At 47.1% G+C, this 26,148-nt stretch overlaps 1 long non-coding RNA gene across 4 annotated transcripts; it reads left to right on the forward strand.

The window, feature by feature from the left end:
* Positions 1 to 19,375, forward strand: LOC101750931. Of its 4 annotated transcripts, XR_006931297.1 has the most exons (4): positions 1 to 670; positions 1,449 to 1,595; positions 1,727 to 14,183; positions 15,882 to 19,375. It is a non-coding gene; the product is annotated as an uncharacterized LOC101750931 (long non-coding RNA). The 4 variants fall into 4 exon arrangements; XR_001468078.4 differs by having other exon boundaries at positions 1,727 to 19,375; XR_005842246.2 differs by lacking the exon at positions 1,449 to 1,595 and having other exon boundaries at positions 1,727 to 1,919; positions 2,117 to 17,574.
* The last annotated feature ends 6,773 nt before the right edge of the window (positions 19,376 to 26,148 follow it).

Raw genomic sequence — 26,148 nt, forward strand, 5'->3', positions numbered from 1 at the left:
GGGGCCGCGCGGGCGGCGGGGTAGGGGCTGTGGGGCGCTTGAGGTGGGCAGTGCTGTGTTGGACTGTGAGGGGAACTTGGTAGATCGTTGAGGGTTGTGGTGGGTCTCTGGGGGCTGTGGTGGGTTATTAGGAGCTGTAGGGCTTGGGGTGGGGTGTAATTTGTAGCTGCGGGGTTGTGTGGGTGCTGTGGTGGTCTATAGGGTGTGGCTTTGTGGGGGGCTACAGTGGGCTTGTGGAGCTTTGAGGGGCGTGTGGGCTCTGAGGTGTAATTTGGGGCTTTAAAGGTGTGTTTTGGGTGCCCCATTGGTCCGTAGTGAGCTGCAGGAGGACGCCCTGTGGGGCTGTAGGGGAGCGTTGGGGCTGTAGGACCTGAAGTGGGATGTAATTTGGGGTCGTAGTGGTGTGGGGCTGTAGTGGGCTACGAGTGTAAGGGGCTGCCCTGTGGGGCTGCAGCAGTGGACACCGTGGAGCTCGGGGTAGGACGTAGTTTGTGTCTGCAAGGCTGTATGGGGGCTGTGGGATCCATCCCATGGGGCTGTAGGGGGATGCCCTGAGGGGCTGCAGTGGGTTGTAGGGTCAAGGGGATGCTCCATGAGCTGCGTGGGGGAGGGGCTGTAGCAAAACCCCAGCATGATGTGACCTCGTCCAGCTCCTGCGCTGATCCCTGTTGTGAGTAGTGCAGTTCTTTTCTCTTACTCCGTTTTATTATTTGTGTTTCACCACGTAGCTCTGTACTTTGTAAGTATCAGAAGCAGCTTGTTTTGACAGTTCTGTCAATTTCAACATGCTTCTGTTGTTGTTGTTTTCCAAAAAAGGAATTGGAGCAATCGAAGTCACCGTAAATAACTGTAAATATATAAACAAGAGTAAGTAATGAGTGAAATGAAAACGAGCTAATCGAGTGTTGCCCAGACTTAATGCTTGACCAACAATTTGCAAGCAACTGGAAATTGAACGGAGGGTACTATAATTATTGAGGTTATTGGGCTTCTTTTTTTGGGTTATTGTCTCTTTTCTGGTCTATACCACAGCTCATCTGATTGCTCCATGGAAAGGTTACCTGGGGGTCCAGACTGTGGGAAGGAACCCAGGTGGTTTCCCATGTCTTGTACATTTTCATATTTAATAACTTCTTTCTTTTTTTTTTCTTCCTTGTGAATTCTACTGTATTTAATCACTTCATCTGTTGCTGTCACTGCTGCTGAATAGTTCTCCAGCAGTGCCAAGACCTCTTCAGGTTTACATTGCTGTCTCTGGTTTAGAGGGATGCTCACGTTGTGATCTCTGTTTCATGCCATGATGCTTTTCGGTGCTTTTTCCTGCTACGTGAATGGACCTGAAATCCCAAACACCCATGTAATTTCCAAGAATGTAAATTGGGGATTTATTGATGTGTTTCTTGGACTGAGGTTACTGTATGCTTTTTTTTTCTTTTTTCTTTTGGTAGAAATTAAATTGTTTCACCCAGAACCCCCACCAAAGTGAAGGGAAGACTTGAGGAATCCCTGGAGCAGTTTGGGGATGCTTGAGAAATAAGAAGAGATATTTCAAGACCAGGGACAAAAACAAAACTAAAGTAACAAGAAAAACACCAGTAAGGCGACAACAAATAAACAGCTGTCAGTTGAAAGTGACAGATTGGAGAGATATTATCAGTCAGGACAGCAAAATGCCTGGCTAGATTAAATTAACACAAGGATAATTTTTTTTCGCCATTTATTTTAGGAAAGCAAGTGAGAATGCTGCAACAAAATCTGGCTGCGGATGAAACATTCTTGCAGCAGCCTTGGAGGCTGAATGTCAGCTGAGGATCTCAAAAGTGAGGGGGAGCAGCAAACGCCTTGTCTCAAGACCCTTTTTCAGGACCTGAGGGAATGGTGCTTCTACTGCAGCAGTGCAGCAAAAACTTGCATGCAAGGTACCAACTTCCACAGCTCTACCTTTGCTGCTGCACGAATGAGGTTTTTTGAAGTCTGAGGTCTTAACGTGGCATTTAAAATTTCACTTACCCAAAGCCTTTATTTTTTTTTTATTTTTTTCCCTGCAATTTACCACAAGAATATTAAAGGAAATAGTTTACTGAGGATCTTACTAATAATATATGCCTTCCTCCAGGAGAAAATATTCTACCTTGGCATTTGGAGCCTCACTAACAAGCAGCCAGAGAGGAGCGATGCCATATAAAACTTTAACTTCTAAATATGAAATTTTGGAGATTGCAATGAGCAGAGAGTGCCAGCTCCATGCCAGCAGTAGGGAGGAGGCAGAGGGAACGCCATCAGCTCGCTACTTGCTGCTGCACAGAGCACATAGCCCCAGGAGTTTCTCTGCCCGGTGTCCTGTTACCACTTGAATCAAGATGTGAACGCCAAGCCAGCTTATTTTTAGCACAATTTGGACCTAAAGAAGCAAACGCTGGTGAAATATGCAGTACTGACAGCCCTGGAAAATCTTTATTCATCTGCAGCACAGGAAGCAGGGAAGGATGCGAGAAAGCAGAGCAATCCCAAGCTACAAACCAAGTCTCTCAGCTTCTTGGACTCAGCCTCTCTAGCACTGCACAGATCCTGGCGGTAGCTGGGAGAGGGTTTTTCCACGCTCAGAGCGGGCCTGGCACAGCAGGGAGGAGTGCGGCGTGCCGCAGATTAGGACAGCCTGCAAGCCTCCAGCTGAGCTCACTACGTCTGTTGGAGCTCAACTGCAGCAACGGTGGGACTGTAAAAATGGGAGAGACTCGGAAAACTTGAGTATCAGAGCCCTGCTCTGCTAAGCTCTGAGAGTTTACTGTGTTAATACAACATTGGATCTGTGCAACTGGGCGGTCCAGTGGCACTGATGCTGCCCTGTACCACCTCTAGCAGTCACTCAGACCCTCTGCTCTGTGGAGGAACCCAAAAAGAGGACACTTATGACACAACCATCATGCCAAGCAGGCATGTTTCTATCCCCATCTCTTAGGACCCTGCTGAAATCCTGCAGTGCATTTAGGTATCTTCAGGACCTGAGCTGGCTGGGGGCTGGTAAATCACTGCAGGCAGCAGTTGGCTGGAGTGGAGATGGGGCCATGAAGGGGAGCAGAGCAGCAAAAATGGGTCCCTTCAACTTTTGGGGCACAGGTAGGAGGTCCCTGAATGTGTGCCAGGAATGGTAGCTGGGGTTGTTGAAGGTGACCACAGGAGATGTCCCCTACATCTCTCTGCCAGGAGAATGCGCACACAGTGTTAACACGCTTGTCATCAGTAGGTCTGAAATCCAACCACGGACAGCTCAGGGATCTGACAATTGTTTGTGTCTGCCTTGAGACAAATACCTCATTGCCCCCTTTGCAAATTTGCTTCTCTGCTGCGCGTGTGTTTCGAGTTTCCTCATGCAAAACCTGCGTGGGTGTTTGGATATGTAATGAGCACATAGTTCAGGATGAAAACAAGTTGCCTGGAAGAGCCAAGTAACGCCAAAAAAATGAAAGCAATACAAACAACAACATGGCACGCAGCCATACCAGCTAGACCGTGGGCCAGCCGGATCTCACGTACACTCCGGAGCTGCAGAGCCGATCAGCTGTTGGAAAAAGAGACCTTTAAAGACAAGTGAGAGGAAATAGCATTGGCAGTGCAGGCCACAGCATGTTCTCTTCCAAAGCAGGACAGAGCCAAGGACATGAGGCAGAGCTATAACATTTGGGGTCTTGTTGCTCAGCAAGTCAAAAACCTCCAGTGGGTTGTAGTTGTGTAAACGCCTATTGTTTTCTGAGCAGAATCAGAGCACTGGCTTGATCGGGTATTGTCACAACAGATTTTGGCAATGCTTGCTCACCTAAGTGAGCTCCCTCTGCAAAATGAAGCCCTGGCTTTAACTCAGTGCTCTGTGCTGGGGAAATAAACCTGCCTGCCTACACAACGCTCCAGCTGGAGAGTATCTTCCAAGACCTCCCATAGGGTCTTCAAAGAAAAACACCATTAGCCTATGGACCAGAGCAGGACCAGAGCAATTCCAAAAAATTCCCCAAAGTGGCCTCACTAATTATTATCTCATTTTGTTAACGTGAATGGGGAAAAAATTGTGGTGAAGCTGTTTGAAATGCATTTTCTGCAGAGCCTGAATGAATTTCTGTATAAAAAGAGGGGTGAGAGCAGGCCTCAAAGACAGGTTATGTAATTTGTCCCTTGCTCTCATCCATTTGGAGCAAGGGATCATCTGTACCTCCTTATAGCACAGTGAAACAGTACTTCTTTCAGCATAAGAAAATAGGTCTAGTTGTGTAGACTCTGATCCAAGCATCTGCTCCTAGGCCATTCACTTAAATACCTGTCTAAGAACTCTTCACCAGCTCTTAGAGCACCTGTTCATTGGTTAAAGGCTTGAATCAGTGAAAGCTTGCTGGCAATCTGGAAGGTTGAAAAGGGCCTTAAATACCAGAGCTTCCATATGCATATTGGCATTTTTCTTTGCATAAATGCCAGCTTTAAAAGGCTTGTTTTACAAAGCACAAACACACTTCTATGATGTTTTTGTTTTTTTGTTTTTTTGGTTTTTTTTACATCAAGGTCAGTAACTCAGCTTCATTCATCAGTCTCCAGCTGCAAACATGCCCCAGACAATGGAGGAGAGGGTATCTGAGCCAGGAAGTGCCATTTAAGGGGATGTGAGTGGCTCTGAACTGCAGTGGGGAAAGAGGATCTTGGTGCCCTTGTGCACTCAGCCCTGCACGAACTGAAATAAGGTGCTCGAGGGCAGGAAGAGCTGCTTAGGTGGGCATTCAGTGAGCTTCAGTAAAAGGCACCTCTCAAATGTCACCGCTGTGTTGTCGACTCTGGTGTGATGCAGCCGACATTGTGCTCCCCTCCACAAAGGCAGCGAGCGCTCTTAGGAAGCAGATGAGATAATCCCAGCTAAAATTAATTTAAAATACTTATTCTTCCTCTGGCAGGTGCATGCATCCTGTGCACAGTGCTCTCACAGTGACATGCTTGCACAGCCATTGCACTCTGCTCATCTCGTGCTTCAGTGCTTCTCCTCCTTCCAAGTGAAGCGCTTGGGCATTGTGATTATTGCTCTGAATCACCCAGGGAGGATGCTTCGTCCTATGTTTCAGATGCAAAATGTGCCTTGGAATTCAATAGTTGCTATAGTGCTGTAATTACACATTTTATGGAGTAGTTAGTCACAATGGCTAGAGCTCTTGTTATTAGGCTTGGACTCCTTCTGCTGCTTTATTCTAAAGACCTCTCTGTTAAACATCAACTCTCTGCATTAAAAATAGTTTGTTTCAGCATCTGTATCCCTCCAAACATAGCCGCAATTCATGGCTGGTAGAGAACACGTCTCCAGCTGTGTGGAGGGACAGAGTTTGTAGCCTGCTTTTTGCGCTGTGGGAGTTGTGGTGCTCTGGCATTGGGTGCTCCAAAATGTTCCTCAAAGTCAGCTGCAATGACACCAGCTGAGTATTTCCAGGATTCAGGAGTTCTCAAGCACTGATCTCAGCAACTTTGCTGTATATGGTTTGGAGAGGACTTGCACAACCTGCTCGGGGCACCTGTACCAACGAGGATCCTCCTCTTGCCTTCAGCAGTATGGAGAAAGTGGACTCCTTGGGTGCTTCTTCTAGAATATTCCAGCCTTCCACAATGGGACACGGTTTTGGTGAGGATGAATCCCTGTACCAAGATGTTGCTGTTCTTATGCCCACTCTAGAAGAAGCTCATCAGTATTGCAAGCAACTGAGATAAGCAAGATAAGCACCATGCTTGACATCCCTCCCCTGGTCTGCAGGGATACTCACCATCCTACACTATAGGGTTGGCCTTTCCCCTGTTAACCACGTTTTCTGCCCAGGTTTCCCTATCTGGAGAGTGGAGCTAACTGCTTAATTGCCTACTTTCTAAGGAGTCAGGCAGGATAATTAGCTAATGTTTGGGTAATGCGTCATAGGGTAAGAGTGCTAAGTAGTATTACTGTCAGCAGCACAGTGGGAAGTGAAGGACTCAATCTTGTTTTTCAGTTGGGAATGTCACGGTCTTCCCTTAAGCTCATTGTTCACATTGACTGCTGAGGGCAGGGGACTTGGGCGAAAAGTTTCAGGGAGGAGGATGCCAGGGACAGCAGAGAGCTGTTTGCAATCCAGGAGAAGAGCTGTGAGAGTAGCTTGGTGTGCTTTGGAAAGAGAAAACTGAAAATGATGACAAAGGCAGGGAACATGCCTGGGGCAGCACAGAAAGGACTCGTGTCTGTAAGCTTAATTATTCAATAGCAACATCCTCTGAGTCATAAATGTGCATCGGGGAAAGTTTTCTTGTGTTGCATTTGTTGCATGCATGCAGCACTGTGGGAAGCATGATTCAGAAACACATCTAGCTCTCTCTGGGGACTGAAGTAGACTCAACCTAAAAGAGATTTTGCATCTTTAATTTCTGTTATTCTGCAAATTACGTTACGGATGAACTTTAAACCCTTCTCATGTCCGTTGATCATAATTGATGAGATTTCAATTGTGCCTCCTTGAAGTTAAACATCTAAGAGACACTTTGCTTAATAGTTTGCCTTTCAGAGCACTGCATTAGCTCCCTTGTGCTCCAGTCCGCTTAATTTAAAGCAAGTGCCCAAAAGTGGTGCAATTAAGAAAGGAATCTTGGGCTGAAGCTCTCGATGCTTTCAAATGACCAGCAGACCCTTCAGCGCTGGCTTGTTTTTACCATAGCTGGAACAACACTTTCCGTGACTCACTCTTAATTATTCTCTGGATTCACAAACAAATGTTTTTAACCTCTTTCTGTTGTATCTGAGAATAATTAAACCCTCATCTCTGTCTCTGAGCAGTCGTGGAAATGTTGCTGTGATCTGTCATTCCACCTCTGTGAGCCCAACTCCTTGGCTTTCTGGCCATGCCTGAGAAGCACATTCTCCTTCTGCCTCTTTTCTAAATGAGCTAACATATCTCACGCTTTCTATTTATTTTCTCACCCTGGAAATAGTCCTATGCTTTGATCTATGCAAAAAGATGTCTTTTTCAGAGAGGTTGCTGGACTCTCCCTGTTTCCTGTCAAGTGACCAGCCACAGGCCACATGGAGAAGATGCTAGCTCCCTTTTCCTCTTCCCAGTATCAGTAAGCCAGCCGCAGACCATCTCAGCAGCTCTGCACCCTGCACAGGTGTCTCTTCAGGTGGGAGGATAAAGGGAAGAAACATAGATGGTGTGGAATCAATCCTCTCCACCATTTGCATTCCTACATCTTTGCAAGCTTTCCATCAGGAGTGATATTTGACCCCTGGGAAATCAGAGCATCCTTTTGTTTGCCATTCCTGATGATATGAAAATCAGCAGACACACTGCTGTGATGAGTCACTTGCCATGAAACGGGCACATGCCGAATGCCGGGCCCCATCCCAGTGCTCCCCAGGGAGAGTTTGTGCCCAGTCTCAGCTTCTGAAGTCCTCAAAAGCCTGTTTTATCCTAGAGAACCACTTCCTGTTGTGTCTGTTCCTGTATTTGTACTAAGTAGGTGGAAACACTGGCAGCAGTTATGGGAAGGGTAGGGCTTGGGGAAGGATGTACATATTTATCACGATCACCTCCCAGCCATGGCTGGATGTTCTACTTAAGACCCTCTTCAATGCTCAGTGTCAAGTGGAAAATAAGCAGGACTCACTGCTTCCGTGAACAGGGATGAATTTTCCAAACCAAAAAATAATATTTGATGAAAGAATAAGCATCATCTGTCAAGACAGGGCATTTAAGGAGATCTCAAGTTGCATTTTTCTTCTCCAGATGTTGCTCCAGCAGTAAATCCACCCAAAGGGCCTCATCTGTCCTGTCCAGAGCCTGACCTTAAGGGTTACCATGAGAGGATGGGAGATAGCAGCTGTTTGCTGAAGGGTGACACAAAGGATGGCGCCATCTCAGCTGTTCCTGTGCCATCTTCACTGGGTCTGCACGTATGGGAGCAAGGAGTGATGCTTTTGGAGCCAGAAGGCTGGCAGGCTGGGAGAAATGGTGTAGGGAGAGTTGAGATGGGGCAAGGTTGCTAATGCTCTTACAGTAGAAGGGCCATGGAGATCCAGGAGTAAGATGCAACTACTGATGTTGAGAGGTGGCTTTTTTTTTTCCCCAATAGATCCAGGAGTTATCAGCATGTTACAGAGAAGCATTTCTGTTCTCTGGGAAAACAGGATAGCTACATACTCAGCAGGTGGCTTCACTTCTCAGCACGCTCAGCTTCTCCCGCTCCATAGGAAGCTGTTTCCCAGGAGCCGCATATGGGCATGGACTGGTTCCTGAGCCCATTCAGATGCTGCTTGTTTCTGTGGCTTGGTGATTTTGCAATCTGCTTCTTGGGAAGAGGAGGGAGACAAAAGCCCTGTGACTGCTGAAGGCTTGGGATAGATTCATGCTTATGAGCAGTCATCCATGTGGATTTGGCAGCCAGAGCTCAGAGGCTTGTGGGCTGCCTGAGTGCTATCCCTGCTACTTTGCCAACCTGCTGCCACATGCATAGACTGACTGAGGGGCTTAGGGACCTCTCCACATAGCTGAGAATGAGGAGAAGAGGGACAGAAGAGTGACCGAAGTCACCATGTCCTTCAGCATGGGCACCTCAAATTACCCAATCCAGATAGAATCCACTCTGTGTGCTGGAGGAAGGCAAGTTCCCTTTTTGTCAAAAGAAGCATTGCAGTCCTCAAAATGGAAGGAGCCTAAGAGCATGTTGGATAACCTGCATGTATCCCAGCAAGGTCTTTGCTCATGGTTCGCAACTCCCCTGTGTGTTTTTGGAGCGCTTACAACAACCGGCTTGCATCCCTGCCCTTCCCCAGGAATATGCAGCTCCAAGAAGAAAAATAACTACTTGTGGAAATGGAAAAGGATAAAGTAAGCAAAAAGTATGAGTCAAGACAGATTTGCAAGGGAAAAGGAAAGGTGGTGGAGTGAAAAATAACAACAGAACACTGATTGATACTACAGAGCAGTTTCAGGGAGGTGAAAGGTTTGCCAAATGCCAGCCTGGGAAGTATTAGAGAGACAGGTGTATCTCTGGAGTATGAGAGCCAGGAGGTGTATATGTCTTCTGCTTGAAATCATCTGGGCCAGGCCAAAGGGGATAGCCACAAAATGCACAGCTTAGAAAGTGTCTGGGTAACTTCAGGAACCAATTGAGGTCTTGGGCATGGGTGGACTGGAGGTGCCAAGCCTGCTCACAAAGACTGCTGGGATGGGTGTCATGTCAAGAATGATTCAAGCCACCCACATCTCCTGCCCGCTTAGACCTTGGCTTCCCGTGCTGCCTGCAAGAAGCAGTCACGTCTCCCTGTGTAGGCATCTAGAGTACACAGCAAAGCAAAAACAGCTAAAGATGAAGAAAAGATAATTCCAAGAAAATGATTGGATGTGTTAAGCAAGAATAGCACGTCTTCCAGATTGTTGAAAGAGGAAAAGAAGCAACAGTGGTGACCTTTTATAAGTGATGGAAAACCAGGGAGATAGCTGGGTTCTTGGGAAAGAGGTCAGGAAATGGAAGGCAGAGCGATGGAAATTTTTACCTGGCAACGCTGACTCTGGTCCCAAATACAGTGAGGGAAAAGGCAGGACGTGACATAAATCTCTGACTGTCTGAAGGATGAGGGAATAATGAATGTTTACCCACAGGACTATAAAAAACATGTAGATGGAGAGATTTTTTATCAGTCTACAAAATGAGTGGTTGTGAGAATACAGTGGAGGCAATATTTCGTCTCATTTGTGAAGAATTTGATGCACTGTCTCAACACAGCGCTTTTCTAAAATTAATTTGGCTTGAATCTAAACATCACACAGGCTGAACATCACAATTTAGAGCTCTTCTCAGATGGCCATGTGATATCTTGATTCCTCCTGGATAAAGTTGAAGTGTTAATGACCCCATCCCTCTGTTGAAGCCTTCTTTCTGCAGACAAAAAACCGCTGCATTCATCTGCCTCCACCAACCTCAGTGCAGATAACACTCAGCAAAACACTGCATCCTCCAGGATGGAGGCGGGGAAGTGAGAAAGCCAGCAAGTGAGTCATCAAGCCTTACGGGCAAAATCTGCCTGGTATTTGTGGCGAGCAAGAGAAGAGCCATGCAAGGGGCTTTAAGCTCACGCCAGTCCTGCAGGGCCCCTTGACCCTGTCCAGGGATCACTCTGTGTCACCACTCATCATCAAGACCTTAAAGTCCACTCCAACCCTCAGGACATTCTTGTCTCCCTCTCTTGTCCTGCAGTGTGGTAGTTCCAGGAGCCATCTCTGCTGGCTTTCTACCACCGAAGTCTTCTGCGAGGGGAGAGCATTGGTTTGTGGCTGAAATCCTAAGCATGTAAATGTAGGCCATGGTGCAAGAGAAACTGGCTTTCCAACTGTGCATGGCAAGAATGCCCCCTCATTAAGGGATCAAAGTGCTATCTATTGAGGCCGCCTCTTGCAACATGCTGAAGACCTGATTATGGTCATTTCCCTCCATGCTTCCACTGCATGCCTGAGAAAGGGACGTAGTAATTAAAGTTTGAATCTCATTAAATCTCAGAAAGTGCTTGGCTTTCTGAGAATCCAATTATCACAAATGCTATGTAACGCCAGTCAGGGCACAGTTTGTTTTTGGAGTTTGGAATTATTCTTGTTAAACATACAAATATGATGTGAAATCAAAATTTCTAGGGGATGTTGAAAATCCAAAGAAGGCACAGCTAAAAAAAAAAAAAAATCAAACAATGTAAGGGCAGAAAAAAATACCTTGGAGAGGGAAGGAGAGGCTGCAAGAGCTTCACTCACCGGTAGGAGAAGGGACAGAGCAGGGAAGCCTGAGCAGCAGAAATTACCCTCATCAAGCCCAAGGCCCTCCAAGGATAGCGTGCCTGGGTCTGGATGAGCACCCCATCAAGGTAGCAAGCTCTAGCTCCTGGATGGTGAACTTAGGCACAAAGCCGGATGAGCAATGGCCTGTCATGGCTTAATCAGAAGAGTGGCCAAGCTCTGGAACAGGTTGCCAAGGGGGGTGGTTGAGTTCCTGGAGACATTCAGGAAATGTTTAGATGTTGTACTAAGGGACATGGTGTAATGGGGATATACTGATGGTGGATGAACAGTTGGACGAGATGGTCTTGAAGCTCTTTTCCAACCTTAATGGTTCCATGACTCTATGAACCAAGACCCAGTTGTGCTGGCTCACTCTGTGGTCACTCGGGTTTGACAGGTGGAAAGTCCTCAAGTTAATGGGCAGCTTGGATCTGTGTATATCCATGGGACTGCAATGACATAAAGCCAGCAGTGAGAGGTGAAGATGCTCTTCTTCTTGCTCTTCAAACATGGAATGAGAGAATATTCTGAGTTGGAATGGACCCACAGGGATCACTGAGTCCAACTCCCGGCTCCACACATGACCACCCAAATTTCATAGAATCATAGAATAGCCTGGGTTGAAAAGGACCACAATGATCATCCAGTTTCAAACCCCCTGCTGTGTGCAGGGTGCCAGCCACCAGACCAGGCTGCCCAGAGCCACATCCAGCCTGGCTTTGAATGCCTCCAGGGATAGGGTATCCACAACCTCCTTAGGCAACCTGTTCCAGTGCATCACCACCCTCTGTGTGAAAACCTTCCTCCTAATATCTAACCTTAACCTCCCATGTTTTAGTTTAAAACCATTCCCCCTTTCCAATCACTATCCACCCTCGTAAACAGTCATTCTAAACAAACATAAACAAGTTTAAACAAGTTTAAACCTTATGTCTGAAAGCATCATCCATATGCTCCTTGAGCCCCAGCCTCTTGGTGCCATGACCACCAGCCTGGGGAACCTGTTCCATGCCCACTGCCCTCTGGTGAAGAACCTTTTCCTAACTCCCAGCCTGACCTTCCCCTGATGCAACTCCATGCTGTTTCCTTGGGCTTTGTCACTTTTACCAGAGAGCAGAGCTCAGCACTGACATGGTTCTTCACCATATCCTTATCTCTAAATTGGAGAGATACAGATTTGAAGGGTGGGCTGTTTGGTGGATAAGGAATGGTTGGAAGGTCATAGTCAGAGAGTTGTGGTCAATGGGTCTATGTCCAGATGGAGGCCTGTAATGAGTGGTGTCACCCAGGGATCCTTCTTGGGATAGATATTCTTTAACATCTTTATCAGTGACATAGGGGGTGGGATTGAGTGTACCCTCAGCAAGTTTGCTGATGACACCAAACTAAGCAGTGCGGTTGATACAGCAGAAGAAAGGGATGCCATCCAAAGGGACCTTGATAAACTCTGAATGTGGGTCCTTGTGAAACTAATGAGGTTCAACAAAGCATAGTACAAGGTTTTGCACTTGGGTCAAAGTAATCCCAGATATGTATACAAGCTGGGAGAAAACTCCTTGAGACTAGCCCTGCTGTGAAGGGCTTAGGATCCTGGTGGATGAAAAACTGAACATGAGCCAGCAGTGTGCACTTGCAGCCTGGAAGGCCAGTGGTATCCTGGGTTCTATCAGAAGAGGGGTGGCCAGCAGGGACAAGGAGGTGATTGTCCCCCTCTATTCTGCCCTCATGATGCCCCAGTTGGAGTACTGTGTCCAGATCTGGGCCCCCCAACACAGGAAAGGTGTGGACCTGTTGGAGAGTGACAAGAGGAGGGCCATGAAAATGATCCAAGGGCTTGAGCACTCTATGAGGACAGGCTGAAGGAACTGGGCTTGTTTAGCCTGCAAAAGAGAAGACTGCGGGGAAATTATGGCCTTCCAAAATTTAAATGGAGTTTATAACCATGAGATAAATCAACTTTTTACATGAGTAGACAGTGATAGGACAAGGGGGAATGGTTTTAAACTGAAGGAAGGGAGATATAGATTAAATGTATGGGGAAGTTTTTTTACAGAATAAATGGTGAAGTGCTGTAACAGGCTGCCCAGAGAGTTTGTGGATGCTGTGTCCCTGTATGTGTTTAAGGCCAGGTTGGATTGGGCCCTGGGCAATCTGATCTAGTATGTGATCTAGTGGCTGGCAACCCTGCCTGTAGCAGGGGGGTTGGAGCTTGATGATCCTTGAGGTCCCGTCCAACCCAAGCCATTCTATGGCTCTATGATTCTGTGATTCTGTGATTCTATCATTCTATCATTCTATGATATGATTGTCCATCACCAGGGCTGGTGGTGGCTCCCATGATGCCTGGCTTTGCTGCACTGCTCAGCTGCTGGCTTGCCGAGGCACAAGGCACTCAACTGCTCATTGCCTCAGTTTTCTCAGCTGTAAATGCGTATTAAAACAATAATCTCATTTGTTAGGGTGCTGACAGCCTCCAGCAGTGATAGTGAAGAGTTCTGCCAACCTGGGTTAAAAGGTGCTAGTTAAGTGCAAAATACTATTATGCTTTTTGTGGCGCAGTGTGTCTGCCATACATTACACTTATGTAACATTACTTAGCACTTAGTCGGCACTTCACATCTTTAACTAATTATGCAGAATCAAGCCATTTACCAGCATGAACAGAAAAACATCCTGTAATGACTGATCATGAAGCTCTGGACTGATTTCCAGACTTCTCCATGAGTGAGAATTGCAGAAGATGCAAAATAAGTTTTTGAAAAAGAAAGGCCAAACAAACAGATGCTTTAAAAGAGAGAAAAATCAAACTGTGTGACAGCAGCAAAGGACTTGTAGAGGAAAATAATGCACTGCATTTTCTCATGGAAACAACCCACCAGAGCTCAGCCTGCAGCATCTCCAAAGCACGTTTAAAATTCACCTCCTCCTCCTTTTTGCAATTGAACACATATTCTTATGCACCTCGACTTTTAAAATAAATAATGACAATTTTTAGCTCTAGCAATTAAAAGCAATGCTGTTTACATTTTAATTACCTCTTTCAGTGTGACTAGCTCAGCTTCTTTCAATCAGAAATGGATGTATTTAGAAACAAGGAAGCTCCTAAATGCTCTCTGCTTTTCTGTAAACAGTAGCCCTGCTCTGCTTTCAGGTTCTCAGGGTGGAAGGAGTGGAGAGGCAATCTGCTGGATGGAAAACTCTGCACAGCTTTTCTTCCCAGTGGTGATTCTCTGTGGGAGTACAGAAAAGGAAGTTTATTTTGGAAGTGAGAAAAATAAAGAGAGGTTTTGTTCCAGGAGAACACAAAGATAAGTAGCATCTGTGCAGCTTAAAGTGCTGTATGTGGCTGGGAGGACCATATTTACAGCTGCAAAATGCCAGGTACGTTTTCACCTCCTGGTAAAGCTTCAGAAGGCGTTGGAAGTGCTAGCAAGGCAGTCCCCAAGATGCATTTCCACCCACCTTTGTTTTGCGCTTGCAGAATCACCAATCATCTTCCTGCTCAGTGCCATCTGTGGGCCTTAATTCAGTATCGTGCAAGTAGATGAAAATTTACCAGCAATTTCAGTACAAATAACAGCGTAGTCACAGCTATGAGAATACCAGTGCTGTATATCAGGTTCTCTATGCATCAAACGTGCTCGGTCTGAACCCACTTCGACAATTCACTCTGTCGTACCCGGCACATCTGCATCTCAGATGCAAACCTCTTGGAGGAGAGACAGATGTCAAAACACCACTCAGATAGCTTTTGCTGCGAAGAAATTCTTCCCAAATAAACATCAACTGCGAACATGTTGCTGAATGGTGCTAAAAAGAAGCAGGCTTAGAAATTTGGATCAGCAGGTGCACACAGTGTGGTTTTAGCAGTCTTCTGCCTTGTGCCCTCACGCTGCTACGGGAAGAGGTGGCATTATCTGTGACTCACAGATAAACTTGGCGACTTGCCCAGGGTAGCAGGGGAAAGTCTTTGGAGATAGAATGAAAATGTAATGCTTTTCTGGGGAATGTTCTGTCTAAATATTTTCCTTTTCCCAGCTATTGTCTGGGTCATAGAACCATAGATTCCTTTGAGTTGGAAGGGACATTTAAAGGTCATCTGGTCTAACTCCCCTGTGATGAACAGGAACATCCACAGCTAGATAGGTTGCCCAGAGCCTGATCCAGCCTTGCCTTGAAAGTCTCCAGGGATTGGAGGAACAGGTTGCCCTGTTCCAGTGCCTCACCATCCTTACTGTAAAACGCTTCTTCCTTATGTCCAGTCTAAATCTCCCCTCTTTTAGTTCAAAACCATTTCCCCTTGTCCTATCACAACAGATTCTGCTAAAGGGTCTGTCCTCTTTTTTCTTGTAGCCCTCCTTCAGATGCTGAAAGGCCACTCTCAGGTCTCCCCGGAGCCTTCTCTTCTCCAGGCAGAACAGCCCCAGCTCTCTCATCCTGTTCTCACAGGAGACGTGTTCCATCCCTTGGATCCTTTTTGTGGCATTTTCTGTTTGTTCCCCCACCTTCTTCTCTGGAGACACAGGCCAGGGCACGATTAGCTTGACCCTGCCAGCCCCAGCATCCCCTAAGTCCCTGCCCTTCTCTCCCTGCTTAGTCTCCTTCAGCTCCATCATAAGCAGATAAAACAGTAAAACCTTCAAGGGCTTTGTGTGAGTTTTGTCACGTCCTGCACTAGGATCCACTGAGCTCTTTGCTGTCAAAATGACATATTTGTCTTAAGAAAATCACTCCCTATTTCTGAGATGCTTTCAGAGAAATCCATTTGCTGGAGAAATGGAAGGACCTAAAAGGTAAAGTCCATGGGAAGGCAACATTGGCAGCACATGGATTGGCATTGTCACCTCTATTGGCTTTGAAAAGCAATGATGTTTGTGCCCATGTGATTGTATTGATTGCTTCCCTTTGCAAAGCTGGAGCCTAATACTAAATGATCATGGATTCTGCAGTTAATCACAAAGGTGAGTGAGGCAAAGTGGGATGTTCCTTCTGGTGTTTGCTCTTTCTGTGGGCTGCATGTATGTGACAGGAGCCCCAAAATACATCAGCACTTGAACTACTCTTTTCCCCCTTCTACAGACGTGCATCTGGATGGTGAATGCAGAAACACTGAAGCAAGGTATGTTGTAAAAACAAAAACAACACAGGAACACCTGACCCACAGCCAGGAGCCTCCCCGTTACATTGGGAACAGCCCTCATCAGCATCTCACACTGAGGCAGCTTGAGCTGACGAAGCCTTTGGAAAGCACTGATTCCTATGTGTCCTGGAGCACAGCAAGCACAGATGATGATGAAGCCATCACAGCTGGTTACAGCTTTATTGCATGAGCTTGAGCTGCCCATTCTTTGGTGCCAGTGGATGGCATGATGCTTTGAAAAGGAGCCCATCATTGGACATCATGGAACCTAATTGGCACGGTTTGTCACAGCATCAACACTGGGTAGCTTAGCCTGTAGAGCTGAGGGACCACCTCAGCCTCTCAAAAACTACTGGCACATGCTGTCTTGCTCTTTCAACACTGCACTGAGATTTTCATATTTCTCCAGCCAATCTTCCATTCCCTCTCTTGCAAGGAACAGCAAGAAGGGCATGTAAAAGGCAATAGCGAGGCTGGAAAATCCCAAGTAAGGCTCTACCCCTGGCTGAAGGTCAGGAGAGTGGCCATAAATGCTGGCCAAGGCTGGATCATGAGAGGCTCCTCAGGGATGGGGAGCCGTGGACAGATGTGCGCTCCTGGATCCAGCTGTGCCACTGGACGTGCTCCCCCCTCCAGACATTTCTCCCCACCCTCCAGATGCTCCAGCCCCTGCAGCACAAAGCAGCGTCGCTCACTGGGGTGAACTCTCCATTGACAGAATGTTGCAGAGCATCATTTCCAGCTAAGGCCAGTAATGAGTAGCTGGGGCATGGTGACATTTCCAGCTGACAGCCCTCTGTGGAAAGAACGTCTGCCTGTGGCTGGAGAATAACCAAGGTGGCCAAGGAGGAGCGGTTTGAGACAGTTCAGGATTGCTGGGAGGAGGTCGGCGAGCCATGCAGCAAAACTAGTTGCATTTCATAGAAAAGTGTAAGAAGGGCTTTTATAGCCAAAGTTGTAGCAGGGAAGCAGGCAAGGAGGGAAGTGAAACTATGAGCAAACCAAAGGGGCTCGTACTCAGAGCCCCCCTCAAAATCCCGTCCCCTTAGTTCCCAAAAACGTGTTTTGGGAAATTTTAGATTTAAGAAATCAATCTGTGTAGGCTGCAGACATCCTCTGGTATTCATCCTCAGTTGTTAATGGAAGGATTAGTTAATGAACATTTTGATCCGTAGGTGGCTATTTTATAAATTTTTGGACAACGTGGTCCTGAGAGGCAGAAAGGAAATGTGGTGGTGATTTAGAGCAGAAAAGGATAGAATATAATTCTGGCACTCACCAGCCTATAAATATCGTAGAACAAATATTTAAGAAAAAGTCATGATGAAATGTTTAGAGCTTGGTTCTGTCCACACGATAGTGTCAACAGGGAGAAACTGCAGAAGCCAGATGCTGAGTAAAATTACCAGGAGACAAGAGTTGGACTTGAAGAATGATGGGCACAGAAAACTTTTCTTCTTTTCCAACTTTTTTTTTTTTTGGTGGGAAGAGGTATAACGTTAGAGAATGACAGAGCCAGAAGATGAAGGGAGCACACATTTATGAACATGTGTTTTTGTTTTGATTAATGTATTCTGCTTCTTTGTCTTAGGAAATAAGAAATTAGAATAAAAAAAATGTGTTGGTCTGAAACACAGTTTGTGCAAACTGAAAACACATTGAAATGCAGTAACTAATCCCAAACAAGAGCAAGCTGCGTTGAACAAGGCGTGTCCACCAGGGTAGGACAAGAGTCAGGATCAAGTTTCGTTAACAACTTTGCTGATGATCCGAGAGGACAGCACCAGTATAAATTGAAATTCACAGAGGACAGTAAATTAGAAGCAGATTAGTAAGTAAGCAGGAGTTTTCTGTGGTTTAGATCTACTTCTGTTCCAAACACCTGGAAATTTCCACCCGATATGAAGAGGTATTTCATGCACTGAAAAATCTCATCTCATTGAGTGACATTTTCATTACTCACCACCTAGCCCACTCAGTCTCTTTGTAACCCTCTGAATGTACTTCTGGGTATCTTTCACAGGTCTTTCCACAGGTCCAACCCTTCTCTTTGTTAACTTGTGTGACATTTAGAGACACGTTTCTGGAACACACGTGCACCCAGTGCTTGCAGCCGCCATCTCCAGGTTTGCTACCTGCCCACTTTCCCCACATGCAAAGAAAATCACTTGAAGTCACTCCAGTGATGGAGTGGTGCGCATTTGAATGTATGCCCCATCTCCACATGGCCTCCAGCGCTCTTATCTGCTAATACAAATAAAACTGGTTTCATAAGAAACCTCCCAGGTCTGTGTTTGCCGACATGCTCCTGTGGCACATAGAATGCTCCCTGACCTCCTTCTCCTTATGTGACTTGGGTGATCCGTGGCTGTTACTCAAGACCTTTCATCCACGGAATCTTGGGTAACATCCGTGAGTTTTCTAAGTAGAATAAGTCAGGTCCCTGGAGCGCTGACCTGGGCTCTCCACGCTATCGGGAGAAAGGGAGCAGGGAAGGACAGAGCTTGTGAGCCTGTGTCTTCTTCCATCATGCCGGCCTGAGGGAACATCATGGAGCTGTGTCGGGAGGGTCAGGCTGAGTGTTTGGAAAAGGTCCTTCACCAGAAGGCGGTGGGCATGGAACAGGCTCCTCAGGGCAGTAGGCACAGGCCCCAGCTGCTGGAGCTCAAGGTGCATTTGGACAACACTCTCAGCCATAGGGTTTGAATTTTGGGTGGTCCTGTGTGGAGCCAGGCATTGGACTCGATGTTCCTTATGGGTCCCTTCCAACTCAGGATATTCTGTGATCTTATGGTTCTAGACGGACACAGGCTATTTCTGGGGCTGATGTGATAACTTCTGATCTTCTCTCACAGATAAAGCCCAATGTGTGAGGAAATCAGGCTGGTGATTGGATCAGCTTTACCTTACGCGGAGGGAGCAGCCACGATGGGAAAGGGAGGACTTCATCTGTTAATTATTTCAGCATCTGCTGCGGATGAAGGGTAAGGGGAGAGGTGGAAGACCTGGAGATGGAACAATAGCTAAAATGATCTAGGGAGATTGTAAGTCACAGGAACCTCCATCATCACACACTGGGAGTCCTTCTCAGAAGGTCTTGACCCTTGAGATGTCACCCCCGAGATGTCCTCCTTTGCAGGGCCACAGAAGACAGTGTTCCCAAGTGAGTTCAGCTCATGGATGAGGCCAGTTAATGAAGTTGCCACCCATGGCTGTTTCATAGGGCAGGGGGACCTATCCCATTACTGAGAACATGGTCTGTGTGAGTCAGCCATGGAGGCTGTACACTGCAAGGGGCAGGAGCAGGCTGAAGCCTTCCAAAGAGACAATATTTATCCGGTTTGGTTTGTGGTTGCTTGAAGTCTGCTGGAGAATTTGCTCCCAAACAACCAAACAAACAGAGGAAAAAGAAATACATGTGAATGAATCCAAATGTCTCCTTATGGCGTTTTTGGCTTTTTTTTTTTTTTTCTTTAATGAAATGTGTTGATTTTGCTTTTGCAGTATGTCAGGGCTAATTTTAGGAACGTGCAATCTTTAAAAATCCAAGGGGTTGCAAAAATTATGGGGAGAATAACGCTGTGTCGTTCAGCCCCAAAGGCTGAACCATTTGCTTTCCTGCCAAAGAAGTGGTGATTCCCAGGGTGGAAGGGCAAACAGTCTGCATGGCCTCACAACCAAGCTGTGATCTCCAAACAGGGCAGGAGACCAAAGCAAACTGCTCTCTCCCAGCCTGGAAGGCAGGGGAAGCCCAGGGAAAGTGGCTGTAGAGTGGCCAGGAGCCACAAGGCCCTCCTCATCCACACTGGCCCCAAAGGGACTTGATGGGATAGGGGGATAGCGGGAGCCCCAGCTAAGCCTGTCCCCTCCCTTTCAGCCTCTAGAATGGGACGCGTCCAGCTCCTTCTCTGACTCAGCCATTATATCCAGGGAATTTATGGCCTTTCCTTCCTGCCAGCCTCAGTAAATAACCCTGTCATCTGACTGGGATTTGGGAACCTACCAAGAGGAGGAGCCTCACAGGCAGATTGAGCTGATGACCAGCACCACAGCAGTGAGCAGCTCCAAGTAGTACCTTCACCAGTGACACATCTCCATCCCCAGAGGAATGGAGCCCTTGGGGAGGCCCTGGAAGCCACCAAAACCCACATATATACATGAGCGTCGTGCTTCATCTCTGTTGGTATTTTGCTTATGTACCCAAGGTGGAGTACAGCAGGACATGTCCAGGTAGTGGGATGCCTTCATTCCATGCACCCCGTAGTGCCGTGGCTCCATCAGGCTGAATGGAGCAGTAAAATTCAGTCTCAGCAGGGTTCCTTTGCTGCTCCCAGACTAACATAGTCCCCTGTACAGCCTCTCTGTAGATAATTTGGGCATCCTGGCTTGCCCCCTGGAGGCAGCCCCATGCACCACTGATGGAGATAAGAAAAATGATACTAGTAGTAAGGGTGAGGCTAAATTAGCAGAGATGTTTAAGCCCATCTGAAGGGATGCGGGAGAAATTAGTGCTTTTGGGCTGTTGAAGTAGCTTTTTTTTGGGGGGGGGGGGGTAGCTTGGACCATTTGGTGTGAAGAGAGGATGAGACAGAGCCAATAAACTAAAGACCTCTTGGTCCTTCTTCACTCATCCATCTCTGGAGCTCTTTTTCTCACTTGGTACTGCAAGGATCATGATCCTTGCAAGACAGATGAGAGATGTTTTATCTCCTCACCATTACAGCTGTCAGACTGAGCCTCTGGGGTTTCTGAGGAAACTACAACCTCTGGGCCAGGAATTGTGTGCTGCATCCTCCTGGCATGGGCGCAGGGAGGTGCCTTTTCCTTCCTGGTCTTCCTCTTCCCCCTTCTCTGGTCTGCTCTGCTGCGGCCTCACCTCAAGCACTCTGTGTGCTTTGGGCACCACAGTGTAAGGGCAGAAAACTAATAGAGAGCATTTGAAGGAGGGCTGCAAAGGTGGGGAAGGATCTGGAGGACAAAATGTATAGGGAGCAGCTGAGGTGCAGCACAGCCACTGGAATCCTGGAGCCATGAAGAGTGGGGGTGCTTGGCTCTGTTGGTGCTAGGGACATCCTTTAGCAGCCTGAGACTCACACATTGTTCCTAAAAGGGTTTTGCAGGCACTGAATTGGACAAGCAGTGAGGAACGGTGTTAAATCACAGGAGTGCCCATCTCCAGCCTGTGGAGTGCCTGCTTGCAGGTTTGTGTGAGCCAGGCTACAGGAGGTGCAAAGTGTCCTCGGTCTCATGGCCAAGCATTAATTTACCTTCTGATGAATGAATGGCTACAGATAGCATGTCATTAGTATCTAATCCAACATGCAGTTGCATGCATGTTCTGCACGTTCAGTGGCACGTTCATGAATCAAAAACTCTCAAGAAGTCTTCTGCCCCACAGTATTTTTCTGGATGAGCAATCCCCACGTGGCCCTGCAGCAGTGGTTAATAACCTCCATCTTTCTGTTTGGCCTTTTTTTTTAAGTCAAGCATGGATTCATGTGTTCACTGGACTGTCTCAGAATCCATAGGCTGGCACAACTTGGTAATGGCCTTAAGTCGTGCCAGAGGAGGTTCAGTTTGGATGTTAGAAAAAAATTCTTCTCAGAAAGTGTTGAGGCATTGGCACAGGCTGCCCAGGGAGGTGGTGGTGGCACTGTCCCTGGAGGTGTTCAAGGAAAGGACAGATGTGGCACTGAGGGACGTGGTTAGTGGGCATGGTGGGGATGGATTGACAGTTGGACTAAATGATCTCACAGGTCTTTCCCAACTATAATGATTCTGTGATTCTATGTATCTAAGAACTTCTGATCCCCAGAAGCCACAAGGCAGAAAACCCAAAACAGCACAAGGCGTTGTGTGAAAAAATAAAGGAATAAATGAACAAATAAATGAATAAATAAAAAGGATTGCTGAAAGTCTGGCAAAGGCCCTCCATGATGAATTTGTAAAGACAATCAGCAAATTGCCACTCAGGACAAAGACATGGAGGCAGCAGCTCATCACCAGCCCTCTGCAGCACTCCCTTAGTCATGCGGTATTGATTCCCTTGGCTGGGGCTGTGAATCATCAGTTCCTCGCGGGGAAGCGCTCTCACAGGCACAAATTACCGGTGTGCATGCAGGCAGGAGCAGCAGCCATGAGATGCTGAAGGAGATGCTCTTGTCATGTGATCTGGGAAGATGATCAACAAATTACAAGACTGGAAAAAATAGTTGGTGGCAGTGGCTAAAATGGAAGCAGGTACAGGGAGAAAGGTGATGTCTTGTCCAGGAAAAGTCGTCTGCCATCCACCCTGTGAGGGAGCAGAAGGGGCTTCTTCTTCCAAATCCGCATCCTCCACTTGCCTTTTCAGCAGACAAGAGGTTATTCAGGTCTTCATCCATGCCAAAGCAGCCAAGCACATCAGGAGCAGTGGTTTGAGGTCTCTACATCACTCCATTAAAACCTTTTAAAAGGGCTTTGATCCTTCCCTGTTTCTCCCCAACATAGCCAAAGAGGAGCCAAAATTCCCACGTGGCAAACCCCTGCCTGTGCTATTTTCCCTGGGAGGTCTGTGCATGGAGAAAAAGCAGAAAAGGAAACTAACAAAGGATTAAGGTTCTCTGCAGGGGACAGCAAGGCAGCCACAGCTCAGGGCTGTGTTGGCAACGGGCATCTGCTGGCAATCAGGATCCGGCTCTGCAAGTGGCTGCAGTGCATCCTCGTAGCTTTGTGAACACAACCTGTGGCTGCAATGGAGCTGAAGAGAGGGCTGAATGCTGGCCAGAAACCTGGGGCTTGCTAAATGCACCGAGTGCCCCCTGGGCATTAAGCCATGCTGCACGGGAAGGCGTGCGTGGGCTGAAAATAATCCCTGCTCCCCTCTGATTTTATTAGCATCCCCTAGGTGGGAGGGGAGGAGATGCTGCTGCAAAAGCAACGCAGCAATCCAGAGCAGAGCAAAGGAGAAGCCGGTGCTTCCGCTGCCGGGGAACAAGCTTGAAAGGGATCCAGCGGATAAAGAGATATTCAAAGTTCAGCTAATGAGCGAGATGACTCACTGCCTCGGCCAGACAAAGGTTAGGCTGGAAAATAGAAACACTCTCTGCAAGGGCTGGAGGGGACACAGAGGGCTGAGGAAGAGGTGACGCTGAGTGCTGGTAGGGGCGGAGAGTTTGAATGTGACCCCGGATTTGGTCTGGATTTGCACCAGGATTTGTACTGGGGGGTTGTGTGGTGGAATTCAGTGGCCTTCATTGCGGAGCTCCGTAGCCATCTCCATGCCAGCAGACATTTGGGCATGTGGCAGCTGTGCCCACAGTGCTTCTGCAGCCCTTCTTCTGCATCAAACATTTATCCATTTGCTTGGAAATGAACCAATACAGCCCTGGCCTTCTTCCCCTTCTCTACGTCAGTGCTGCTGGGACCAGCTTTGGAGGATGGTCAGCCCCCCAGAATGTACTCACTAGGAAGCATCAGCCTGCTTCAAACACACTCATCATCACCACTGTGCCCCAGGAAGAGAAAAACTGCAATAAACACAAACACTGCTCCAAACCTTCCTGAAAATGGGGGCTGGAACAGCAGTGCCTCTCTGTTCATTGGGACTGCTGGCTGTCTTGGGGTACCTAAAAACTCTCCTCAGGCATCCCTGGGTCAGGGCTGAGTAAAACAGAGGAAGAGATCTCTTTTTTTTCCCCCTGGTTATTATAGTCCAGAAACACAGGGACAGTTTTGCTGGCGACCTTGGGACTTCGTGTTTTGGATGTACTTTTATTTCCTTCACCTCCGGCAGGAAGCTGAGGCTGGGGCCAGCTCTGCAACTCAGTTCCCAGCTTCCCCAGGACATGGCAGAGCAGCACATGCTGTTTCAACCCACATCAAGTCCTAAACACCCTTGGACAGGAGGTTTCCAGCTGAATCAAACTGAAAAGCTACCCCTTTCCTCCCTGACATACTGGGAAAAAGAGAGATGGGTGGAGTGGCCCTGTTGACTTTTGGGGGATGCTACATGTCTCATAACTCACATTTGAGCCAGATTTTGCTCTGTATGTGTTGGAGATGCTCCACAGGACTGGATGCTTGTGGGTGATGGTGGGAGAATCATAGAATCATTCAGCTTGGAAAAGACTTCTAAGTTTATCTACTCCGATCGTCAGCCCATCCCTACCATGCCCACTAACCATGTCCCTCAGTGCCACATCTGTCCTTTTCTTGAACACCTCCAGGGACAGTGACACCACCACCAGAGCACAGGCACGGGGATAGGGCATAAGTAAAGTATGGACTGAAGGATTGAAACTGCCTGATCTGTTCTTTGCAGACACATTTTTATGCTACACATTGCATTTATGAACCAGTGCTAGGAAAATATTTAAAATTGGTACTTCACAGTTGTATGGGATGCAACACGCTTGCTTGCCCACAGCAGGGTGTTGAAGCTAGATGGTCTTTAAAGTCCTTTCCAACTCAAGCCATTCTATGACTTTTCTCCACCTATATGGTCTCTTCCATGCACGTTTATAAGCAGCCAGGTCTTGGTTCTGGGGTGCCTGCCAAGGAGCTGGATGTTGGCTTCTGAAAGTGGAGGAGGCAGGGCAGCAGGCAGGATGCTTGGACTCTTCTACAGCACTGTGCTTTCCAGCAGTGTGCCCAGATGGGCAAGGAGGTCAATGGCATCCTGGCCTACATCAGAAATAATGCAGTAACAGTGCTAGGGAAGCTATCATCCCCTCGTACATGGCACTGGTGAGACTGCACCTCAAAATGTGTTGTTTGGAGCCTCTCACTGCAAGAAATATACTGAGTTGCTTAAGTGTGTTCAGGGAAGAGCAATGAAGCTGGTGAAGGGACTAGAAATCAAGAGTGGTGGAGGGAACTGGGGCTGTTTATTTGGAAAAGAGGAGGCATCACTCTACATCTGCCTGACAGAAGAGTGCAGCAGTGAGGTGTCAAACACTTTTCTTGAGTGGTGAGTGGTAGGACATGAGGAAATGGCCTCAAATTGCACCAAAGGAGGTTTAGATTGGATATTAGGAAGAATTTCTTCACACAGAGGCTGCTCAAGGACTGGAATGGGCTGCTCAAGGCAGTGTGGAGTCCCCATCCTTGGAGGAATTCAAGAGATGTGTGGACACAGCACTAAGATACATCATTTGGTGATGGGACTTAGTAGGTCAGGCTGATGGTTGGACTTGATGATCTTGAAGGTCTTTTCCAACATAAATAGTTCTATAATTATATTATTTTCTCCACCTGCCTTTAATTTCCACAGCCAAGTGTTGACTCCCCAGCCAAAAGGCTGAAAACCAAAGCAGTGTGATCAGCTGGAGAAGCTGCTAGCGGAGAAAGAGATCTACTGTTCGTCTTCCATATCCATCTTTGATCTCCGTGCAGTTTATAAGCTCTTGGGCATGATATCTGAGAAAAGCAGGTTCCAGAGTGAGCTGGATGTTCCGTTCTCCACCATGTTTAGGTGCTCCTGTCAGTGGCCTCCCTGGGACAAGGCAAATTATCTGGCTCCTAACAGGGTGAAGTTGCTCAAGCTTTATTGCAACACTGGAATGGGATTATTCCAAGGGATGCATCATGCAAATATTAACTTGACTGCATCTGTGTACTTTTAAACTCTTCAACATGCAAGCATTAATTAACCAATTATCAGTCCTGCCTGACACTTTCCCACCAGTTAAACTTAGATGTACCAGCCAGCTCTCAACTGAGACCTGCAGTACAGGCTATAAATTGTGAAAGTGCGTGCAAATCCTTCATCCTGAGCAGTAATCATCCCAGACCAAAGTCAGGGAATAGGATGTGAACCAAAAGGATCTCAAGCAATGTGACAGGGGACATCATCTTGTCCTGGTTTAGTGCAGCATCATTGCTGTCTTGCTCCTTTGTGGATGCCTAGTTGCTAGAATCAGACTAACTTCTGGACTTAATGTTGTTCCACATGGAGAAAGAGAACAGACCTTGACTGGGCCTCCCAAGATGCCTTGGTAGTGTCAGGAAAAAAAAAAAGCAGCTCAAAGCACTCCATGGCTTCATCCAGCCCCAGATGCTGTCATTGCTAGGAGCTGTGGTCAACAATGCCTTGTGAGGAGTGAGGAAATTGAGGGGCTGAATGGAGGTAAATGCATTATATTATCAGCAAGTTCAAAGGAAATGGTGATAAGACAAATAGTTTTTTAAAATAATTGCCATTTTAATGGTCAGAGAGTGCCAAGG

This window comes from Gallus gallus, chromosome 1 (assembly GCF_016699485.2).
Source record: "Gallus gallus isolate bGalGal1 chromosome 1, bGalGal1.mat.broiler.GRCg7b, whole genome shotgun sequence".
Classification (NCBI taxonomy): Eukaryota; Metazoa; Chordata; class Aves; order Galliformes; family Phasianidae; genus Gallus; species Gallus gallus.